Genomic DNA, 20,185 nt, shown 5'->3' on the forward strand with positions numbered 1-20,185 from the left:
GTGCAACATTGAAAGTGGTAATATAGAAGCAAAACTTATCAACCAGGAATATGCAAATGACTTTAACCGAAATTTGTTAGAGACAGTGAATGCGTCAGGCAAAGTTTTAATGACTCACACTATAGTTGAAGGTATTTATGTGATACAGTTTGCTGTTGGTGCCACTCTAACAGAGGATAAACATGTTATCAAGGTACGGTTGATGACATGTTGGCTACTATATAATTAAAGTAATATGATATCTCTATTCAGTCCTTCAAAAATGAAGTTAGATAAGTGTGTGCCTATATATATAAGGTATTTGGTTACATATATGTATCTTTCTGCCATCATTTAGAGGAAGCAAATGCACGTTGTGCACCCCCAAGATGTATCTATAATTATTAAATCTTGGTGGATTTTATAGGACTGAAACGATGTTTTTGCACACTGCAAAATGAAAATGTATCATTTTGATGAGCTTGTTGAACCTTTTAGGTCACTTTATACAAGCTATAAACATATATTGTAAATAAAAAGTTCCCATTATTTAATGTTAATTAAATCAAGCTTTATTATTAAAATAAGCTCTCAAATTTAAAAAAAAAATCAATAAAATCTTTCTAAACTTTTTGCATCCAATTGAGCTTGTACTAACAAAACTGGTCAAATAGACATTTTGACTGACCTTGACCATTAGTATTTAATGACATTGACATGGCCATTAATAATGCCACATTACTGCTGATTGCTGTTGTGGCAATGTCAAGTTAGCAAAAAATAAATACAAATAAAAATATAAGTACACAATAATTCTAGACACCCATTTTTCTATATTCATTCTAAAATTATAAAAAAAACATAAAATTTATAAAATTTGTTAGACATTAATTAAAACCATCAAATTTTATAAAAATTTTATTTTTTTATAAAATTTTATAAAAATTATTTTCCTTATTTTGAATAACTCATTTGACTAATATTACCTATGCAGCTCATCAATTGAAAGTTCCTCAATGAAACACACAACAGAATTAAATTTTTGGGGCATGGAGTGAAGTATCTTCTCAACGACAATAGCATCATCTATTTTGTCACTATGGATCTGCATCTTGTTGACAATAGCCATTGTACGTGAAAATTAATCAATTACCAACTCACCCGATTTCATTCGTAGTGTTTCAAATTCCAAACGAAGTGCTTGAAGCTGCTGCCACTTTGCCCTATCAGAACCATGAATTTTTTTCTTCATGGAATCCCAAATATGCTTGGACATGTTTTTACAAAGAATGGTTTTCAATATTGAACGATCAATAGGTTGGAAAAGATAATTTTTTGCCTTTAAATCCTCGCAGTCCTTCTATTTCTTTTTTCTAAGCCTCTGTCATTGCTATGCTAGTTGCTAGTTCCTCAATTCCCTCAGAAACAACCTGCCAGTACTCTTTGGACCTTAAGAAGTTCTCCATCAACATACTTCAATGATTGTAATGCCCATCAAAATGAGGAATAGATGGTTGAACAAAGTTGTCAATGGCCATCACTATGTTTGTTGCTGCTGCAAAACAAAAAACTTTTAACCTAGCTCAGATACCACTATTGGAATGTATAGGAATTAAAAATAAATATAGAGGAAAAATGAACTCAAAGTTCTTATGAAAATTGCAGTGATTTATTATTCATATATCAAAACTTTATATAAACAAAAGAAAACAACTATGAACTAGAAAACATGAGCCACTACTAACAGATATTCGAAAATAGTGGAACAAATCAATAAAAATATTAACCAAATCACTAACAACTCAACTCCTAAAATCAAGGTTTGCAAACGACATATTTTAACTCAATCAAACTCACATACAATGTAACACCCTAATTATTTAGTTTTGTTTTTGTGAAATGTGGCACAAATATGTATTTGCTTCAGTGGTTAAGTGCTCTGATTGTGTGTTTGAGGTTTTGGATTCAAGCCCCACTTTTGGAAAATTCTAGTATTTTTGGTCTTAGCATTTTCCTTCTTAGGTGGGTTTATGTTACACTTTTGGTAATCTCATATCAGAACGAACCTGTTGGTTTGAGTGGTAAGTAGTTAGCTTGCTAGAGGTCTCATGTTTGAATTCCTACGTGAGTATAGGTGATAATTTTTCTCCAATTGTTTGAGAGAATTTGGGTGGAGTTAGAATTCTAAAGTAGTTGTGAGTTTTTGGGTCGATTAGTTAGTGGGATAATAGGGGGAAGTTGAGATATTGTGGATTTTTATTTTATTTTATTTCAATTTTATCTTCTTTTCCTAAAAATAAAAATAATATATTCCTTCCTTTTTTTTCCTTTTTTTTCTCTCTATTCATTCTTTCTTTCCTTTTTTTGATGTTTTCCATTCTCTACAAAAATCCTCTTTCGTTCTTCTGTTGATTTTGTTGGCGGATCATTCGTTCAATTGTTACAACTTGGTTTTCGGGTTCTTTAATCGACTTGGTAAGTATATCTTCGCTTGCCTTTAAATGTTTAGTAGTTTTGGGATGCTAGCAATATTGTTTTGTAGCCTTTAATTGTGGGTTCTACGTTTAGGAGTAGGTTGTGAAGTAAAGAATTGCACTCTGACGGCTTAATCCATGATATCGGTGGTTATTGTTGACGGTAAGTTTGTGAGCGTTGTTGAATTTTTGTTGTGAAGTCGTAAATTGGATGCTAAAACAGTGTCTGGGCTACTGTTTATAGGTTTCGACGTTCTCGGGATTAAAGTAGCATCAAAATCGAACCAGGTGTGTAACAAAAACAAGAGAAAATAAGCTTCAGTGAAATCCAAAAATTGGGCCTATCGATGCCACAAGGGCATGTGTTCGGCCGTGCGCGACACACAGCCATGTGACAGGCGAGTGTGTGGCCATGTGGGCTACACGGGCTAGGCCAAATTGAGCATATGGGCCACACGGGTGTGTGGGTCTTGGGCGTAGCTGTGTAGGTCACACGGGCAAGGCCAATTTGGGCGTGTGGGCCCAAAATAATAGAATTTTTCCCTAGGGTCATATGAGTCGTTCCAATCGACTGTGGGCCTTCCGTAAGGTTGGTAAGGGCTAACCAAACCCTATTGTATGAGATCTGTAATTCTGATAGACTTATCTGAGTAGAAAAACTGATATGTATGTTTGATTGTACTGTATAAGCATGTAGGATATCTGTAGACGAGCATGCGAGGCATGTTATTTATGTTTATCTGTTATTTGATTTCTGTATCTGCATATGGGGTGGGATTCGTATATGCAGAGGAAGTGTTTAGTACGGCGACCTTTCACCTATTCTTTGGCAGCTTGGTTGCATACTATTCCGTTATGTGTCGTATAGACATTATATGGTGTGTAGGGATGGGTGGGCATTTTATACCCCAAATGGTGTGATGGGATGATCGGAGATGGTGTGTAGAGAATGAGGGTAGGATTCTATATATCTGTTCTGATTATTTTATTCTGACAGCTATTTCTTTAAGGTCCGAATCTGTATCTGTTCTACATACGAGAATTCTATGTTTATTTGCATGACTATCTCTACTGGGTTACATATTGAGTTTACGAAAACTCACATTTGTTTGTCTATCTGTCAGGTAATCCTCAGTCATAGGTGGGTCGGTGCAATGGAGGCTCAACAGTGACCACTAGTAGAAAAACTATTTTTTTATTATTTATTCTCTAGTGGTTTTACTTAAATTCTGGTTTTCGAGAGAATTTTGTAATTTTTGGACTCTCCGGACTTTTGGATTGTTTGTTTTCAATTTTTGGTTTGGATGCATTTATGATTTCTAAACTGCGATGGTTTGACAAAATTTCGATTTACGTAAACAAATTTTTTTGAAAACACAGGCGTGGTTTTGACTAAAAAAATTTTCAAACTTCTGCTGCAAAGTTTTTGTTAACTTTAAAGAACAACAATAACGGTTGTAATAAGGAATATAAAAACGAGCTTTTCTGAAAATGTGGACTCTTTTTGGTAACAAATAATACGTAAAGTTTAACGTAAATGATGTGTTTTAAAACCCTTCATCGTAACACTCCCAAATTCGACCATAACGTCTAGGTCGGGTTTGAGGTGTTACATACAACCTTAACATTCTTCCCAATATTTTAACTCCTAATTACGTGAGTTTTGTGGCAGGGAGAATTATCAATTATAACATTATAATAGCTTAGGAAGTGATCCATTCTATGTGCATCAAGAGAGGGAGAGTTAGGTGGATGACAATTAAAGTTGATTCAAAAGAAACATACGATAGAACCAGATGAGATTTTCTTCAAGATTCTCTATAGGGGATTGATTAATATTATTATGCATTGTGTGACCTCGTGCTCGTTGTAGGTATTATGGAATGGGTCTCTCGCTATGAAGTTTATGTTGTCACGAGGAGTTAGGTAAGGAGACCCACTTTCCCCTTTACCTATTTGTCTTGACTATGGAAAGATTAAGCCATGCTATTTTTAAGGACGTTGACAAAGAGTGTTGGAAACTGATCCAACCATCTAGAAATGGGCTTATTTTATCATTTTTGTTTGTTCAAATGACTTGATTCTTCTATGTAAATTTGATTTGGATCAAGTGGAGTTTGTAGGGTTTAGCCACTTTCTAATCACAAGATAAATGCTCTTAAAACCCAAAATTTTTTCCACGTAATATTTAGAAGGAGTCAGCAGCCCAATTTAGCAGAAAATTTGGGTTTTGGAGGGTTTTGAACTTGGAGAAGTATCTAGAGGAGTGTCGCTTTTTCATGAAGGTGTTAAAAAGAAGACATAGTTTTGTCATTGAGAAAGTTCGTTACTGTCTTAATGGATGGGATGTGAAGCTTCCTCCACTAGCTAGTAGAATCACTTTAGCAAAATAGGTACTATTGTCAGTTCTGAGTTATTTTTTGCAATCAACTTTGCCTTGCAATTTGTAAGGAGATTCAAAAAAATCGCTAGAAATTTTGTCTGGGGATCGACGGGAAAGAACAAAAAGCCTGCTCTTGTTAATTAGGAGCAATGCTACCAACCTTTGGCGTATGGTGGACTTGGTTTTCTAAAGCTGAAAAATCAGAACATGGCCTTTATATTCAAGTTGGGTTTTCAATTATTAAATGATCTGGGCTCACATTGGGAGCAAGTCTTAAGAGCCTAATACAAAATTAAAGAATATTTCCTTATCTCCATTGCTTGAAAGAATTACTCCTTTGTTTGGAAGTCCATATGGAAAATTTGGAAGGATATCAACACTAGGGACAGGAAAATCCTAATACCATCAGCCCAAATGCCGAAATAAAATAGTAAGCGCTATTGTGAGCAATAATAATAGCAGTAGAAATATTTATAAATACCTCGTGTGTTTCCATTAGAAAACATCACTGAACAGTCTCTTTTGCTTCCACTATCTTCCTTTAATTCTTTTACAGGCTAGCTTTTTATTATTCTCTTTGGTGTTTTTAATAATTGTTTTTGGTCTTGGATTCCTATTTTTGTATGCAAGTATCGCTTCAAGATTGTAAAAACAACGTATTATATAGCATGGATCCAGTTTCATCATCACATGGCCTTTCTCTTCCACCTCCATTTCGTGTACTAGATTTCAATCTTCATAACCATCCCTAGCTTCAACAGTAAGAAAATCACTACCATCATCACAACTCCGCAGATGAGTAAAGTGGAAGCAATGTTAAGAAATGAGATTGGGATGATATCAACAGCAGTAGCAGCAGCATGTGCATGTGAGCGGACTGAACGCTGAGGATATATTTTCCACATGTGCATGGATTTTCCGACGGCCATGGTTTTAACCCATTAAAAGATCACCAAAGGAGTTACCATGAATTTATTTTCAATTTAGATTCTTTTTATTACATGGAAAATAAATAAAATAGTTGGAAAAAAATTTACCACTCCATCTTTTTGCTTCCCAGATTTTCCCCTTCTATCGTCCTCCTTGTCATTTCAATGGCCCTCAAAACCAACTCAATCAGGCTCTCTTTCCATCTGTCTTCCAGATCCCAACGATTCCACGGTGTATACAGGCACAGATCCTTCTAGGTAAACCTCCTATTCCCTTTTTAAACTCTCTGTTGCAATTTCGTGAGCTGCCTAATTCGCTAATCTTGAGATATGTTTGAACTGAATGTTTTGAAAACTACTTTTGTACTGCTAGATATCTCTGATGTATGCTCCTATTTTCGATTTATCTATAGCATTCGAATGACATTTCTTTATTATTGTTAATGCATTGCCTTTGATTTCCACCATTTCCACTCCCATGCTTATCCCCAACCTCACTGCTTTAGAATATGCACGGGCCTCTGCTGCAAACAGAAAAGCTACCTCCTTATTCAGTGTCGATTTTGAAACCAGAACCTCTCCTCTGTCATTTCTAGCGACCAATCCCATGGCCGACCTAAAATGGTGGGGGTCATAAGTGGAGTCAAAATTAATTTTAATGGTTTGATTATTTGGAGGGCTCCATTTAGAAACTAAGCACTTCTTGGTAAGAACTCTTTCCTCCAAATAATCAATTTCCTGAATAAATCTAGAAATCATCTTAGATATCTCTCTGCCAGAACTATGTTTCCTTTTATGCAACTTTTTGTTCCTTTCTGTCCGAATTACCCAAAGTGCACAACAGAATATATGACATTGGTTAATCGTACTTCTCCTAGACACCTAGGTGAGCCACTTTCTGTTATATAGATTTGGCACAGATACAATCCACATGAAGTTTAAAAAATTCCATACTTCCAATGACACAGGGCATTTGTAGAACACATGCTCAATCCTCTCCACATCTCCTCCGCATCTTAGACACATTGTATTCAACCCAAGTCTTTTGTAATGCAAATTAGCTAATGTAGGCAGGAAATTCCATGAGATTTTCCAAACTGTAATTTTTTGCTTAGTAGTTAGATTAAGATTCCACAATTTCTTGCAAAAGCTTTTAAGATCATCTTGTAAATCTGTAGCAGTAGGATCAATATTACCTTTTAGTAGCATTTTATATCCACTTCTCACCTAGAATTTACCAAAAGGCTCTCCCCTCCGAACCAACATATCTTCATGCTCCACCGTGGCTAATGGGATCTGTAGAATTCTACCTGCATCATCTTCAGAAAAGGTATATTTGATAACTTCAATTTTCCATGTTCTAGTTGAATTATCTATTAGATTTGAGACCCTTGTTATTTCATTATTATTGATATTGCCACTGAGCTCCTGGTAGCCGGGCATCATCTACAATGGAAATATTTTCACATGTTCCAACCTTCCAGCATAGACCATTCTGTAAGAGCCCCTTCGCTGCCCATATACTAGTATAAGAAGGTAGATTCCTTAATCTGGCTTCTAAAAAATCACAATGCGAATAATACTTTGCCTTTAAAACATGGGTTAACAAAAAATTTGGATTATTAATGAGACGTCAACCTTGTTTCGCTAACAAAGCCAAATTGAACTTAGTTAGACTTCAAAACCTAAACCTCCCTTTTTCTTTCAACTCGCACAACCTATTTCATTCGCACCAATAAATGCCCCTCCTTCCATGTCCTTTTTAGCACTAAAACCTTGCGATTACACTCTTTAATTCCCCATAAAGAACTTTAGGCAACAAAAAAAAACATCATGGAATACGTTGGAATGGCTTGTAGGATAGCTTTAATGAAAGCTTCCTTCCCACCTTAAGATAAAAATTTCGTATTTCAACTATCAATTTTCTTTTTGAACTGATCTTTTAAAATCTGGAACGCCAATTTCTTCCGCCTTTCCACCATATTTGGAAGTCTCAAATATCTTTCTAGATCATTCGAATACCTAACACCCAATGTTTTCGAAACCAGTAGCATATCTTTATCAGTAGTATTCGAACTATAGAAGACGATGGACTTTTCATTATTAATGCATTATCCTAAGCATACCTCATATTCCTTTAAAAATCGTTTCAATGTATGAGCTCCATTTTCATTTGCTTCCCCAAACAACACACAATCGTCAGCAAATAAAATGTGCATTATCTGTAGCCCCCTTCTACTAACCTTATCCCCTTTCACCAAACCTTCATTCAATGCTAGCTTCATTAGAGCTGACAATCCCTCACTACAGATCAGAAAAAGGAACGGACTCAATGGATCCCCTTGCCAAAGGCCTATACTAGGCTTGCAAACTTCCCTAGCCTTGCCATTTACAATCATTGAATACGAGACAGAAGTAACGCACTGTATAATGAACTCCACCCATGTCCTGCCAAAACCCATCCACTCCATCGTTACCCTTAAAAAACTCCATTCAACTCGATCATATGCTTTGCTCATGTCAAGTTTCAGTACCATAAATCCTTTTTTCTCCACTCTCTTTTGTCGGAAAGAATGCAAATCTCATAGGCCAACAACACGTTATTAGATATCAATCTCCCTGGCACGAGAGCACTTTGGGCACTACTAATATAATCCTCCAGAACTCCTTGAAAACGATTAGCTATCATCTTAGCTATCAATTTATAAATAACATTGCACAAGCTAATTAGCCTAAAATTTGTTAGATTCATCGGATGTGGGATTTTCAAAATTAACATAATATGAGTGATGTTTAAAGAGTCTAACACCTTACCTTCATTCAAAACTTCCAAACAATGAGAAGTAATATATTTCCCCATAATGTGCCAACACTTTTGAAAAAATAAAGCTAGACAACCGTCTTCGCCTGACACCTTTGTTGGCCCCATCCCTTTCAATGTCGTGATAACCTCTCCCTCTGTAAACTTTTCCATCAACATTAGATTGGCTTCATTTGAAATACAATTTTCCACCCCTGTTAGTATGTGATCTGTAACTCCTATCCCTTTCGTCGAAAATAGGTTTTGGAAAAAGCTTCGAGCAATCCTTTCCATTTTTACCTCCTCCATTATCACTCTACCATCCTCATACTGTAACCCCTAAATTTTATTCGTTCTTCTGCATTTTGATGCATAACTGTGGAAGAAAGTCATGTTCTTAATCCCTCAACCTTAACCAGTTTGCTCTTGCTCTCTACTCCTAATGCATTTAATCCTTATCGATCTCCAAATTTAATTAGATTTTTTCATCAATTAACTCCACAATATTATCATCATCTTTTTCCTTATCCAATAACTCTCCTAGTTTTTTAGTCAAATCTTTCTTGATTCCCTCCCTATTCCTTCTAACAAATTCCACCCCTCTTCTCAAATCCCCCTTTACACGATCCGGTTTGGCAGAAATATCTCCTTCGGTAAAACCTCACAACCTTTTCACCTCCTCTTCAAATGACTCTTCCATTACCCACCATGCCTCAAACTGAAATCTCTTCGACCTTAAACTATAACAGTCCTGCTCCATCTAAATAAGAAGGGGACAATGATTAGAATACGATTGGGAAGAGGACAAATCACTACGTTCAGAAACATATTCATCAATTCTGCATTTGCCACTCCTCTATCCAATCGTTCTCTTATATTTGTTTCTAAAAGATATCTTCTTTCCTAAGAAAACCATGTCCCAGAATACCTTATCCATTATTTTACATTCTTATAATACTCTTCAAAAGATTTCCATTCTCCTCTCATCCTTGGTATCTTTCCTACCTTCTCAAAAGAATACATGATCTTATTGAAATCCCCACACACTAACCAAAGTAGATCATGCAAACAACCCAAATTCTTCAGTAAACTCCACATGTCATCTCTACATCACGCAATTGAAGCCCCGTAGAAACCCGTAAATCTCCATTATTTGTTGTCCTCTACCTCCTAGACTTCAATGTCAATATGATGCACTGAATAACTTTTAAGAAAGATCGAAATATTTCCCTTCCACACCATTCTTAAACCCCCTTGTGAATCTTCAGTTGAAACTTCAAAACCATTCAAGTAACTGCATCTCCTATGAACAATTTTCATTTTCCTATTATTCAATTTAGTCTCCATAAAGAAGACTATATGGGGATTATACAACTTCAGCAAATGCTAAAGCCTCTTTATAACCCATGGACTCCTCAAACCACAGACATTCCAACAAAATATTTTTATTACGATCGATCGGCTTGCCCTTTAGCAGCTGCTGATATAAAATGAGTTCTCCTTAACGATCACTCCTCCCTAACCACTAATGAATCTTTCACCTCAGAAACATTGTGGCTCCCAATCTCCTTTTGAAGTCCCTTCTTTACATCTCCACATTCGATTGGCTTCTCCTCTGCATCTTATTCCATATCCATCTAACCCAAAATATATGACTCATTTCCGATCTTCCCTGAAAAGTTTCTCACTTCCCCTTCCAGGTTTACACCCGACATAGGATCCAATCTCATCCCTGATCCCTTTCATCCACCGTCCCCAGATTCCCTTCCTAGACCCGAATACCTTAAGTAACTCTTACTCATCCCCCTATCCTCTTCTTCTATCAGCCAGACACTGTTCATTGCAGCAACTCTCTTAAATTGTGATTGTAAGGACAAATCCCAACTCATTTCCACAGGCTCCTCCCATTTTATCATTCTAATTTGGCAAAAAGAGTCATTGTGCCCTAAACAACCAAAAAAAAAAAATTGTTAATCTTTTATACTTAAAACTGACATAAGTACAATTCTTGGATGCTAACATTATCTTCTTTTTTTTGTTTTAGAGGTCTCCTCACATCCAATTGGACCCTAATTCGAAGGAAAGTCCTCACATCCCTATTTAAAATTTTAGAGTCATATTCCATAAACTTTCCAATGAGATCACCCAACTCCTTTGTGATAAACTATGAGAACAAAGCCTGAGGTAACTCATGAACCTACACCCAAAAGGTTGACAAAACTAACAAAACCTTTACCGGATCTTCCCTATTCTCCAAACGATGAAACACAAAAAGATGATTGTTGAAAGTCCAATGTGCTCCATTTATTACCCGATCTATGTCCATTTTATGAAAAAATTTGAATAGAAATCTTTTATCTCCTAGATCCGAGATCTAAACTCCTCTTACTGGATGCCAAATATTCGCCATAGTACTCTTCATCGCTGGAAAATGGATTATACTTGCCATAAGAAAACATCCAACCAAACAGAAATCCACCACTACTTTCTAAGATTTAGATTCCCCTTGTACAAGCAAAACCTCTTTTTCTTCATATTTCAACGATAGATTCACCAGATCATTTTCCATAATAAAAAAGCCTACTTTTAGCCAGATCTCACACGGTATTTACTGTAAATCATCGACAAATGAAAACAATAAGAGACAAAATAAAAAAAAAAGAAAAGAAAACCCTAAGCATGCTAGAGCAGTTGACAAAGTCGTGCTAGAGTAGCAGACAGAGACGTGCTAGAGCAGCAAGCTATAAATGGATTTCTTTTACATAATTGAATAAGTATAAATATATCATTGATTAAGTTGTTGCAACCAGCTAAATTATATTTATCTATTTAATTTTTTTCACAATTTCAGCTAAGTTTTTCATTTTGTTTTATACATATTACATCTGTTATTTTTACTGATTTCAAATAAGAAATTTTATTATTTATTAATTGTTACTTTTAAATCTACACATGTTTTTTAAATGACTTTTTTACCCAATTAACCCCAAAAAATAAATATTTACGAAAATTACCCAACTTGAAAAAAATATGACGGGAATGACCTAGAATCTACAGTGCCAACCAGTGTTAGCACCTTGATCGTCGGCACCCAACCCCATCATCGTGTAATCATTACCTGTTGACTGGCATGGGATTAAAAAAATTAATTTTTTGGTGTCGGCACCAATATGTATTTTTCCATTCTCCTTTTGCAAAATACGTATATTTCTCGGGGTAAAAAAAATTATTTTTTTAATAGGTGTTAGCGTCCCTGTTGCCGACATCGATATTGTATTTGAAGATTTTTCTCAAGTTTTTTTTGTTGGTTTCGGGTTTTTCTCTGCCGACACCCGGGTCTAAAAACTGTTTTTTTTTTTCAGAAAAAAATTGATTTAAATGGTGGGCATGAAGAAAGCAAAAAGAAAGAAGAAAACTAAAAAAGAGAAAAAGAATGACTTATCATGGTTTTCCTGCTTGAAATTAGAAAAGAGATATTGGTCAAGCCTTAATTATACTTTGTTTCATTGTCTGACATTCGTTTTGGCTTGTTTTCTAGCTATGGGTGATTTTTTTTTTCTTTGGAATTGTTTGAGTGGTGAGAAAATGAATGAAATAGGATTTAAGGTAACAGAGGAGGGGAGAAGGAAGAGAAGAAAGTTGCAGAGACGTGGACCTGGTTCTTTAATGGGGAGTTAATTACTAAGCCCACGCATTGTTATGTGTTTTCTTTTAGATTTTGAAAATATAACTCTTGTCATAATTCTCATAATAAATCTCATTCATTAAATTGGGTAAAGCCAATTGGAAAATTAAAATCTCTTTAATTTATAATTAAGAGCGATATATTTAAGGTTTAGATTTTAAGTTTAGAGTTCTATTTAATTCATTAAATCGTGTATTTATCATCGCTTCAGGCTTTTAGTTTTATAGCTTTTCAAGCAACATGCATGTAGAATAAATGTACAAAATCGAGAAAACACATTAATAAACTCACCATTTTAAAAAAATCACATTTTTTGTTGAAAAAAAAAATCACATTTTACTTTAATGTTAATAATAAATTAATACAAAATTAACTTAAAATAATAATAATTAACAAATCTTATATACAACTAGAGTGATCATGGGTGGGCGGTTCTGCCTACCAAGGCCCGCCGAAAAATGGGAGGGTTTGGGTAAAAATATAGGCCCGAAAAATGGGCTTGGGCAAAAAAACGAGGCTCGTTTAAAAACGGGCCGGGCCTCGGGTAAGAGTTTTTTGGCCTTGGCCCGGCCCGGCCCGGCCCGAATTATATATTAATATATAATTTTTATTTTATTTTTAATTATTTTAAATTTTTAATATAACTATTTTTTATTATATTGTTAATTTGTGTATTGTTTTAAGAATTGTTTTAGCATTATTTTTATTTATTTTAATATTTATTTTAATATTTTTAAATATATTTGATTTATTATATTTTTAAATTTTTTATTTAATGAAATAAGAAAAAATTAATATGGGCCGGGCCGGCCGGGCTCGGCTTAGTAATTTTATTTCGGTCGGACTTGGGTAAAATTTTAGGCCCATATTTCGGTCCGGGCCGGGCCGGGCCCGGGCCTAGTAGACCGGCCTAAAATTTTATTTGGGCCCGGCCCGAACTCGGCCCGGCCCGACCCATGATCACCTCTATATACAACTATATCCATATGCCAATTTATTTCTCTTCCCTTCCTATTTTCTTCTCAAGCTTTTTCATTTTCTCAAGTGTCTTTGGCTTTTCATTTTCTTAAGTAGGCAAACCATGATAAGTTTTCTCTTTTTTAATTTTCTTCTTTTCTTCTGCTTTCTCCATGCACCCATTTAAATCCCTTTTTTAAAACAACAAAAAAGTATTTTTCTAAACTTGGTGCCGACAAAGAGAAGATCAACTCTAAAATAAAACTTGACAAAAAAATTTCAGATATGATACCTATGCCAACAACAGGGACGTCAACAGTGGCGAATCTAGGTGGACTGGCAGGGCCTCGGCCCCTCCTAAAATTTAAATTTATTATATAGGGCCTTGAGATTTTTTTAAAAATTTTAAATTAATAAAGATAAAATTGCACTTTGACCCCTTAAAATTATAAAAATTTGACTTAATCCTTTAAAAATTATAAAGATATAGACTATAAAAAAAAAATTCATCCGACCCCCCTAAAAAATTGTTCTGCCTTCGCCCCTGGACATCGACACCTATTAAAAAATATTTTTTTCTACCTCAAGAAATACATGTACTTCGCAAAAGAAGAATGAAAAAATACATACCGGTGTCGGTCATGACAGTACCGACACTAAAAAGAATAATTTTTTAAATCTAAGGCCAATCAACAGGCAATGATTACATGATAATGGAGGTGGGTGCCAGCCATCAGGGTGTCGGCACTGGTTGACACTTTAGATTATAGATCATTCCCGTCATAATTTTTCAAGTTGAGTCATTTTCATAAATATTTATTTTTTGGGGACTAGTTGGGTAAAAAAGCCATTTTAAATACCTAATTTTCAATGTAACTAATCCTCGTTTCTCTTTATTATTATTTGATATAACCCTTTACTATTATTAATGTAATAATAATGGGGTGGATGCCAAACATCCGGATGCCGGCACCGGTTGGTACTGTAGATTTTAGATAATTCCCATCATAGTTTTTCAAGTTAGATCATTTTCATAAATATTTATTTTTTGGGATTAATTGGGTAAAAAATCCATTTCAAATTCCTAATTTCCAATGTAACTAATCCCCGTTTCCCTTTATTATTATTAATGCAATAATATACCTGTTTCCCATTAATTCTATTCTCCTTCGATAATTTGCTCAACTTTGTGGCCTATATAAACCACGCCCAAATGGCTTAAAACATAAGGCACGCATCCTTACATTGGCCAATATAGTTTCATTTTGATTTCTATCATTCAAACTCCGAATATAGAGGGAATGAGCAGCTTGTATTCCCACTATGAAGAAGAAAACAGTTCTTCCAACACTGCTCACCTTCTAAATCCGGAAGAATTTAGGAGGCAAGGTCATATGATCATAGATTTCATAGCTGATTATTACCAAAACATGGAAAAATACCCTGTTCTAAGCCAAGTCCAACCTGGTTACCTTGCCAAACTTCTACCAAAGTCCGCCCCTAATATTCCAGAGCCTATTGAAACAATCCTCCACGATATCCAACAATACATCATTCCCGGCACAACTCACTGGCAAAGCCCCAACTACTTTGCGTACTTCCTTTCAAGTGGCAGCATTGCTGGCTTTCTTGGAGAGGTGCTTAGCACCGGCTTCAATGTGGTGGGGTTCAATTGGATATCATCACCAGCCGCGACTGAGCTTGAATTCGTAACCATGGATTGGCTTGGCCAGATGCTTGGGCTTCCTCAAAGTTTCCTTTTCTCTGGAACTGGCGGTGGTGTTATACAAGGGACTACATGTGAGGCCATTTTATGCACACTAGTAGCCGCCAGAGATCAAATGTTAGCCAAAGTGGGGAGAGAGAACATAGGGAAGTTAGTTTTTTATGGGTCAGACCAAACCCACTGTGCACTTTTAAAGGCAGCTAAAGTCGCTGGTTTAGAGTGTAAGAACTTTAGGGCGATTAAGACAATGAGATCCACAGCATTTCAACTATCCGCAGAATCATTGCGAACAACAATAAGATTGGACGTTGAAGCTGGATTATCCCAGCTTTTCTTTGTGCCACCATCGGGACAACATCAACGACTGCCGTTGATCCAATACGGTCGTTAAGTGAAGTAACCAAAGAGTATGGAATGTGGATCCACGTTGATGCAGCTTATGCAGGAAGTGCCTATATGCCCTGAGTATCGTCCTTTCATTGATGGGGTAGAGAATGTAAACTCATTTGGTTTCAATGCCCATAAATGGTTCTTCACTACTTTGGATTGTTGTTGTCTTTGTGTTAAAGATCCTGGTGCACTAACAAAGTCACTCTCTTCAAGTGCTGAGTGCCTCAAAAAAAAATGCAAGTGATTCCAAACAAGTTGTGGATTACAAAGACTGGCAAATAACCCTTAGCAGAAGGTTTCGCTCCATGAAGTTATGGCTTGTTTTGAGAAGCTATGGTGTGAAGAATCCTAGGAACTTCCTAAGGAGCCATGTAAAAATGGCAAAACGTTTCCAAAAACTGGTTGAAAGTGACAATAGGTTTGAAGTGGTGGTGCCAAGGAACTTTGCTATGGTATGTTTCAGGGTTTTGCCAACAACACTTAAAAAGGAGCCGAATGGGTGCAACATTGAAAGTGGAAATATTGAAGCAAAACTTGTCGACCCGGAATATGCAAATGACTTCAACCGGAATTTGTTAGAGATGATGAACGCGTCAAGCAAAGTTTTTATGACTCACACTATAGTTGAGGGTATTTATGTGATACGATTTGCTGTTGGTGCCACTCTAACAGAGGATAAACATGTTATCAAGGCTTGGAAAGTGGTGCAAGAGACGGTTGATGACATGTTGACTACTAAATAATTAAAGCAATATAATATCTCTATTAAGTCCATCAAAAATAAAGTTATAAGGTATTTGATTACGTATATGTATCTTTGTGCCATCGTTTAGAGGCAGCAAATGCACGTTGTGTACCCCCAAGATGTATCTATAATTATTAAATATTGGTGGATTTTACAGGACTGAAACGATGTTTTTGCACACTGCAAAAAGAAAATGCTTGTTAAACCTTTTAGGTCACTTGAAACAAGCTATAAACATATATTTTATATAATAAATTCTCATTATTTAAGGTTATTTAAATGAAGCTTGTAAAATAAGCTCTCAAATTCTTCTAAAAAAATTAATTAACTCATTTTAAATTTTTTACACTTAATTAAGCCTCTATTAATAAAATTGGCCAAATAGATTTTCTGACTGACGTTGACCATTAATATTTAATGGCAACATTGACATGGCCATTAGTAGTGCCATATTACTGATGATTGTTGTCATGGCAATGTCGGGTCAGGAAAAAATAAATAAAAATATAAGTACACAATGAATCTAAGCACTCATTTATCTAGATTCATTCTAAAATTATAAAAATAAAAATAAAAATTATAAAAGTTGTGGACATAAATTAAAAACCATAAAATTTTAAATGAAAATTATTAAAACATAAAAATAATTTATAAAATTATTAGAAATTAATTTAAAACAATAAAATTTTATAAAAATTGTTAAATATGACTCCTACTTTCAGTCAAATTTGAAAAATAATCTTTCAATTAAACTCTGTTTACTTATTTCAATCAAACATTGATTAGTTTAGATTATTTTATTATTACTTGACCTTTGAATTTAGCCTATAAATAGACTCTTTTACAACCTTAGAAAAATACACCCATTAGAGATTAGAACTCATAACACATTTAGAGAATTTTGTGTTTACGTTTTGAGGGTTCTTTATTTTCAGGTTTTCGGGGTTTAGTCTTTATCTCCATCTTTTGTACTATTCGTTCTTTTGTCATTATAGTAAAATTATCTTTTCCCGTGATTTTTTATCCTCTTTGGAGGGGTTTTTCCACGTTAAATTTGTGTGTTCAATTTCTCAATTTATTCCGCTATTTTTCTTGTTCGTTGCTTAATCGGGTCAATCCTAACAAGTGGTATCAGAGTAGATCAGCCCATTCAGATATGGCAGCAATAAGGTTTGAAATTGAGAAGTTCGATGGTGAGACAAATTTTAATCTGTGGCAAGTTCGGATGATGGCAATTCTTATACAATCCGATTTGAAAAAGGTTGTTACTGGGAAAAAGCCTTAGAATCTAAATAAAACAGAATGGGAAGAGCTTGATGAAAATGCCTTGTCTACAATCCAGTTGTGCCTCTCGAATACGGTATTGCAGGAGGTATTGATGGAGAAAAACTTATCTGCCTTGTGGAAAAGGCTAGAAACTCTTTATGCGACTAAGTCTCTGGCTAACCGTTTAGTGTTGAAACAACGTTTATTTACATTTTGCATGAATGAATGTGAGCTTCTTAGAGATCACATTAGTCAATTCATTACTCTTTTAAATGATTTAAAGAACGTTGACGTTCATATAGATGATGAAGATCAAGCTATGCTATTATTGTGCTCTTTACCTCCTTTTTACAAGTCTTTCAAGGAGACCTTGATTTATGGCAGAGACAAACTCTCATTTGAAGATGTGAAGGTTTATTTGTTGAGTAGAGACAAACTTGACAATGAGTTTCATTTGGATAGCAAGACAGATAGGCAAGCTTCCATTTTGGTAGCATCAAAGAAACTAGACAAAAGGTGTCGCTATTGTAAAAAGTTAGGTCACGTCAAAGTAGATTGTTATAAACTATGAAATAAAAGAGCTGTTGAGAGTAAGGAGGAAGATGTAGCTGGTGCTAATTTGGCCTATGAAAATGGTGATGATTTCTTGTTAGTGTCAACAAATGATAACTCCAAGATCACATCCGAGTGGATCCTAGATTCAGGATGTTCTTTCCACATGTGTCCCAATAGAGAATGGTTCTCCACATACAGTTCGGTTGAAGGTGGAGTTGTGCGCATGGGAAACGATTCATCTAGTAAGGTAATTGATATTCGTAAAATTAAAATTAAGATGCATGATAGGACGATTAGGACACTCTGAGATGTCAGGTATGTACCTAATTTACAAAAGAATCTCATCTCCTTGAGTATTTATCGAGTCAAGTGGCAATAAAGTATCTCGTGGAGCTCTCATTTTGTTAAGAGGCAAAAGAACCGACAGTCTTTATATTCTGGAAGGTTCTACAGTAACCGGTGAAATCGGACGTCCCTCGTCTGTTACGGAGTTGAAGTCAACTCATTTGGAGCAGAGGCAACTTGGTCATAGGAGAGAAAAAGGTATGACTGTTTCGTTGAAGAGAGGTTCTCTTTTGGATGCAAGTTTTGAAAAGTTAGGGCACTGTATTCGTGAAAATCAGACCCGGGTTAGTTTTGATTTGACAGTGTACAAATTGAAGGCTAGAAGCCTTCCATTTTTTAAGCACAAATTCGACTCAGTTAATTCCCTACATAGTTCAAGATAGGCTCGTGACGGGCTTTGGCAAAGATGGCGTTGTGGAAATATGAGTCAAGGTGGAGATTTGTTAAATATGACTCCTATTTTAATTCAAATTTGAAAATAATCTTTTAGTTAAACTCTGTTTACTTATTTCAATCAAGCATTGATTAGTTTAGATTATTTTATTATTATTTGACTTATGAATTTAGCCTATAAATAGGCTCTTTTACAACCTTAGAAAAATAAACCCATTAGAGATTAGAACTCATAACACATTTAGAGAATTTTGTGTTTATGTTTTGAGGGTTCTTTGTTTTCGGGTTTTCGTGGTTTAATCTTTATCTCCATCTTTTGTACTATTCGTTCTTTTGCCATTATAGTAAAATTATTTTTGCCCGTGGTTTTTTATCCTCTTTGGAGTGGTTTTTCCACGTTAAATTTGTGTGTTCAATTTCTCAATTTATTCCGCTTTTTTCTTATCCGTTGCTTAATCATGTCAATCCTAACAAAAATAAATTAATTTTATAAAATTTCATAAAAATATTTTCCTTATTTTGAATTAATCATTTGACTAATGTATCCTATGCAAATTGAAAAATGAGAGGCACCATTTTTATTTAAAATATAAAAATATTTTTTATTTTTATGATTTTAATTAATTTCTAATAATTTTATAAATTTTAATTTTTTTATAATTTTAATGAATTTTTATGTTTTATAATTTTAGAATGCATCGGGCATATGGTGTCCAAATTCAAAATGAACGTTGACAACCGTTTGTCTAGATACAATGTGTAACTTATTCTATTTTTACTGTTTTGAAATTTATTTATTTTTTGGTTGATGTGGCGTTTGTTAGTGGCCACATCAGCGTTTTCGTTAAATTCTATCGGTCAATGTCAATCAAAGGGCTTATTTGGCTAGTTTTATTAGTTCAATAGGCTCAATTGAGTGTAGGGGTATTCAATCGGTTAACTGACCCGAAATAACATTAATCGAATTAACCGACCTTTAAAAATTTTTAACCGTTAACCGAATCGAAATTTTTTCAAAAGAATTAACCGAACCAAAAATTTTTCGGTTAATTCGGTTGGTTAACCGAATTAATCAAAAACTATATGTTTTTTAATTTTTAGTGAAAATAAGTATAAAATTAACCGAATTAACCGAATTAATCGAATTAACAAAATTACCCTAATTACCCGAATTATCCAAATTAACCGAATTATTTGTATATAATTATATGTTTTTTATTTTTATTTTTAGTTTTAGATTTTTATTTTTATTTATTAAATTATTTGTAATTTTTATGATTGGGTTGGGTAATTGGGTTGGGTTGGGTACTTGGGTTAATATATATTAGATTGGGTATTTGGGTTTATGTTGGATTAGGTTTGAGTGAATAGTGGACTATTTATATATTATAATTTTATTTATTAATTTTTTCGGTTAAACCAAAAAATTTCGGTTAACCGACCGGTTTCGAACCGAATTAACCGTTAACCGAAAACTCAAAAAATTATTAATCGACCCCCGACTGAATTAATTCGGTTAATCGATCGATTAACCAAATTTTTTCAGTTTTACCCGAAT

At 34.6% G+C, this 20,185-nt stretch overlaps 1 long non-coding RNA gene and 1 pseudogene across 2 annotated transcripts; both read left to right on the forward strand.

Moving 5' to 3' along the window:
* The first annotated feature begins 5,326 nt into the window (after window positions 1-5,326).
* Window positions 5,327-12,362, forward strand: LOC128282394 (uncharacterized). 2 transcript variants are annotated; one of them, XR_008272660.1, is made up of 2 exons: window positions 5,327-6,023; window positions 12,141-12,362. It is a non-coding gene; the product is annotated as an uncharacterized LOC128282394 (long non-coding RNA). The 2 variants fall into 2 exon arrangements; XR_008272659.1 differs by having other exon boundaries at window positions 12,164-12,362.
* Window positions 12,363-14,440: 2,078 nt separating this feature from the next.
* Window positions 14,441-16,066, forward strand: LOC108466027 (tyrosine decarboxylase-like; annotated as a pseudogene).
* Window positions 16,067-20,185: the final 4,119 nt, after the last annotated feature.

Source organism: Gossypium arboreum, chromosome 10, assembly GCF_025698485.1.
Source record: "Gossypium arboreum isolate Shixiya-1 chromosome 10, ASM2569848v2, whole genome shotgun sequence".
Classification (NCBI taxonomy): domain Eukaryota; kingdom Viridiplantae; phylum Streptophyta; class Magnoliopsida; order Malvales; family Malvaceae; genus Gossypium; species Gossypium arboreum.